This window comes from Astyanax mexicanus, chromosome 3 (assembly GCF_023375975.1).
Source record: "Astyanax mexicanus isolate ESR-SI-001 chromosome 3, AstMex3_surface, whole genome shotgun sequence".
In the NCBI taxonomy this organism is placed as follows: domain Eukaryota; kingdom Metazoa; phylum Chordata; class Actinopteri; order Characiformes; family Acestrorhamphidae; genus Astyanax; species Astyanax mexicanus.
The window spans coordinates 37,093,325-37,098,934 of NC_064410.1; positions in this window are offsets into that span (position 1 = coordinate 37,093,325).

Below are 5,610 nucleotides of genomic sequence, written 5' to 3' on the forward strand. Positions count from 1 at the left end.
TCTGAGATATAAGGAATTTATTATTTCTCAGCAGACCTAAGAAATAATAGAAATATAAATAATTTGTATTATCATTGAATTAACTGACACATTAACTGTTTTACTGTTAATTCTTTACTGATTAAAAAACACACTTATTTTTGGGCGAGGACCAGTTTTCAAAGCTATACATCAGGGTCAGAAGCATAAATATTTTAAATTCAATCACCTTTATTCTCCAGATCACATGAAGTCATATGTCTGAGTTTACAATGACAGCAGGCCTCATCAAAATGTTACAATGCTGCCATCTTGTGATACACAGATCTGAGTTTAAAAAGCTGTGATTTATTAAGGTGAAAGGTCCCAACTAAAATAATGAGTATAAAACTATATATTTATTTTATATGCGAGATAAAATAAAAAAAACTATGTTTTAACAGCTTCAGACTACACCCTGTCTTTTGTATACATACAGCACTGAAAAAAAGAGACCACTTAAAACTGATGAGTTTCTTTGATTTTACCAAATTGAAAAACTCTGGAATATAATTAAGAGGAATATGGATGATCACAAGCCATCAAACCAAGCTGAACTGCTTAAATTTTGCAACATGTTACAACCTAAGTTGGCTCGTTTTTAAAATGGTTGCAAAAAAAAGGAACAGATGGGAAGTGAGGAGACCAGATAAGAATTAGACGTTTCAAAATCAGTGATTGTTCTTAAAACTGCCAAAAAACGTCAATCTGAAACAATACACCATGGCCTAAAAGTTCTAAGGCCTAAGAGAAACCAACGGTGACGGTGCCAAAGGAAAGAAAGAAACAAAACATAAACTTAATCTAAACTATTTATCCTAAACAAAAGAACAAAGAAAACAAAGACTACTTTAGACTACTTAAGCTAACATAAGTACAAAAGAGGCTCCCACCTGCTAACCTAGTGTATCTATACACAAAGACAGCTACATAATGGAAATGTATAAGGCGCCTTAAACTTACCTGTTGGACTCCTTAAATTGGTGCCCATAGCTCCTCCCATGAAGGTTAGGAGGACCACAACCTGCAAAAAAATGCATAAAAACAGACACAGAGGGAGAGTAACAACCATGTGGGGCACAAAGTTATTCAAAAGCAGTGTGTAAGACTGATGATGAACAGAACATGCCAAGATTCATGAAAACTGTGATTAAAGACAGACCATTGTTATTCCACCAAATATTGATTTCTGAACTCTTAAAACTTTATGAATATGAACTAGTTTTCTTTGTATTATTTGAGGTCTAAAACCACTGCATCTTTTTTTTCAGCCATTTCTTATTTTCTGCAAATAAATCGCAGGAACTTGCTTTATTGCAACGTGTCATGATTGTTTTCTAAATCTAATTAGTTAACAATAAGTCATAAACTGTCTCAAATACATAGTAGTATATTAAAGGAGCATTCGTTTATTTTCTATTTTGCGAAATATGCAGAACACAAGGGTATAAGTACTGTGGAAATATATTTATATCTGGATTTGATATCTAGTTCAGAAGATAGCACCTTTTATCTGAATCCACCCATTTTCCTTGTGAGCAAAAGTATTGGAACAGATCAACTTAAAGTAAATTAAAGTGAATAATACTTTGTTTGCAATAATTGTAACAAGCCTCTGACATCCCTAATATTTTGCATTCTTTTTTCTGATGCTTTTCCAGTCTTATATTGTAGCCTTTTTCAATTAGTTTTTGTTTAGGGAGTTACTCCCTTCAGTCTTCTCTTCAGCAGGTTAAATGCATTCTTAATATGATCTTAAGTCTGGAGATTGACTAGGCCCATTTAAAACCTGATGAACTCCTTTTAAAGTTTTGGCTTGTGTTCATCAATCATCATCAATAAATATTAATAAATCCATTTCAGAAGGAACCATTCAAGCCCAAGCCAATACATTACCTCTGTGTGCTTCACCCATTAAACCCCTTTTTTTCTATTACATTGTTACATGTTAATCTTTGTCTCACCAGTCCATAAAACGAGTCCCAAAATTTCTCAGGCTTGTCTCTATAATTTCTAAAAAAAACCCTGTGCTTTTTTTCATGAAGTGAACAGTAAACTTCTGCCTTCTGGCAGTTGTTGCTGTTGTCACTAACAGTTGTGTTAGAGTCTTTATTTACAGCAGGCAGAATGCTTCTGTCAGCAACTGCTGTGGTTTTCCATGGTCTACCTGTTCGACCTGTTACTTAGTACACCAGTGATGACTTTTTTATTCAGTACATTCCAAATGGTTGCCAAAGCTATAACAAATATTTTTACAATGGCTCTGATTGATTTTCCATCTTCTCTCAACTTCACAATTGCTTGTTTTTCACCCACAGTCAGCGCTCTGGTTTTAACGCTGGTTACTGCTCTCTAGCTATTAATGCACTGTCTGCACGGGCAAACGCCAAATCTAAAAGCGTATTCATTCAGCACTTTTTATTGTTTGAATAATCAATGTATCAAGACACACCTGGACAACATAGCACACAACGCTATTAAATGTGTATCAGATCCAGATGTTAATACCTATTAAAAAAATTGAAATGTTGATCTTTTGTCTCATATTATTCTTTTAATGTCAAACGTATCTAATTAAATTACATCCTACAGTGAAAATGAAAGGATTAGCCTCACTGTTTCAGTACTGTTGGAGAAGAGTGTATGTCTAAATTCACTGCTACACTGACTCTAATGGCTTTGAATTTTCATCAGAAAAGCTATAGCTATCTGCTGGTGGTGTGTGATTGTTCTTTTGAAGCCCAGGAACACACTGGCCCCTTACAGGAACTGTTTTAGATTAAGTGATGCATCAAAAGCCTGAGTGCACACACCACACAACATCAGGCCAGCTACGCATCAAACTGGCACGCAGACCATCTGTCATTGTATAAAACCCAGACATTTCTCTCTCATTCGCAAACATTCACTGGCTGATTACTACATACAGTCTTTTGAAGACAAATAAGATACTGGCTTGTGTAACTATTTTTATACCTGCCTAAATAATGAACAAATAACAATTACACATAGGTAATACATTGATGGATTTTTAATTTTTTTTATTAAAAGTATTTAATAGCTGCACTTCTGCTCACTATATTTGTAAGGACAAAAATATTGGACATTTTGTTTTGTTCAGCTTAAGTCCATCATTTCATTTCACAAATTTCTTACCTAAATTTAATATTGTTCCTTTCTGTTTAACATAAAATCTGATCATTTAGTTTACATAACTCCCAAATGAATTAATGTATAATATAATAATAAAAGCTGCAAGATTCAAGATTTAAGATTCAATATTTTTATTGTCATGTCACAGAGTACAGGTGTACATGTGAGCGAAAAACTTGAGTGCAGATTCCCACCAATGTGCAAAGAATTATATTTACAAGAAGAGTAATAAAATAAAATATAATATAAAATAAGACATACAGATAGCTTTACAGTATAAACACTATACACAATACTCTTAATAACAATAAACATAATAGCTTACACTATAGACAAATATTGCACAGAACAAATATTGCACAGATGTAGATATGCAGATATCTAGAGTGTGTGTGTGTGTGTGTGGAAGTGAGGAAATAGTCCAATAGGGGACAGAATAACTATGTGTAAGTGCAGGTAACAAATGAGTTGAGTGGAAGTACAGAACTGGCTGTTCCACAGCCTGGTCGCCTGGGGGAAGAAGCTGTCTCGGAACCGCCTGGTTCTGGTTTTCAAGCTTCTGAGCCTCCTTTCGCTCGGCAGCTGTGAGAAAAGGGAGTGGTTTGGATGGGATGGGTCCTTCATGATCCTTCTGGATTTCCTCAGGCATAGGTTGGTGTATAAATCCAAAAGGTTTGGGAGCTAAACCCCAGTGATGTACTGCGCTGTACACACTACCCTCTTTAGGGATTTCCTCTCCAGAGCAGTACAGTTCCCGTACCAGGTGGTGATGCTGCCAGTCAGAATGCTTTTCACAGTGCAGGTGTAGAAAGTCCTGAGGATGCTGGGGTTCAGACCAAACCTCCTCAGCCATCCGAGGAAGTATTCAGGCGTTGTTGTGCCTTCTTTACCAGCCGTGTGGTGTGTTCTGGCCACGTCAGATCCTCACTGATGTGAACACCTAACAACTTAAAGATGCTGACCCTCTCCAAGGCAGTCCCGCAGTTTAGTTGTCACTGAAGCTGTAGTATTAAAGTAACTTGAGTATTAATATTACTTCTGCAAATCTCATCAAATTTGATTATTTAAGTTTGTAGGTCACTGGTCCTTCAAACCATTTGTAAGTTCAGATGCAGGATAATAATTAGGAGTAGCTTTTAGATTTTTGTGCTCATACAAAAGCCTTTAAAAAGACTGTAGATTTCTCAGAAACTTTGTTATTAGTCGTTAGCTCATTTGGGTTTTCCTTATTGTGGGCACATTTGGGCAATATTTTAAGGCTTAAATCCTGATGTACCATTAATGACAAAACAACAATTTCATTTTTTTGTTGTGAAAATTAGGTCAGAACTAGTTATATGGATTGTAAAACATTTCATTAAAGCTTTGGAACAGAGCTGTAGGATTAGAAAATACACTTTTAAATGAAACTAGTTTTATCTCCTATCTAAGTCAGCACACCTACATTCTGTAAATAAGGTCATATGATCACACATTCACATAAGGTCCAGCAATGCACTCAGGATGTTCTATATATGACACCTAGGGACTTCCTGCATTAAAATGATGGACAGTGCTGTAAGGAACTTTATACAGATTTTAAATGGCCTATATAGTATGGTAATAATATTGTCAAAAAAATCTCACATTATTTTTTTGTATTTGTTTTGCGATTTACAGTTTTCACTTTTATTTGTTCTTTTTGCACTTTATGTGCATGCCCTAAATGTGCTGAATTTTTTAGTTTTGTGGCAGATTTGTGTTGTTACATCTATTTTGGTAACATCATTATTTTACACAAAATCAGGGTCTAGGTAAGTTACTTTTTTATTAGACAAACATTAATATGTAATTTTTGTTTCTACTGAATGTATGAAACCCTTTTTTATACTAAAATATTGTGTTTATTTTGTTGCTGTAGTATTTATTTTAAATAATTTTTGACATATTGCCAAGAATATCCATGTCACAAAAATACCTTGAAATATCTTGATATTATTTTACCGCTATTACGCCCACCCCCAAAATCGTTATTAGACAAATGTTTACATTCCACCATTATGGGTCCTCTGGGTTTTCCAGCAGAAAAGGTGATGTGGGAATGATCAAATCCCTGGATCAAATCCCAGATCATACTGGTTGGCATCAGCAGCCAGAATCCAAGAGAGCCCAATTTATTTTAAATTAACTTTATTATTTTATTTATTTAACATATTACTAAAAAGTGCTAAAATTTGCATTTTAATTTAAAATAAGAGCTAGTTCACTACTTTCAATAAAACCACTAACTGTGAGCAGCATCTAAACCCACGTATGCATTTTTTGACTAAGCTAGTTAAGTTTGTTTATCTACCAAAAGCAAAATATTCGTTTGTGGCAATGCAAATTAACCTGTTCGGATAGGTGGAACAGACCTTTCAGATCGTATTATGTTAATATGACCCCGCCCTGTTCTGGCTC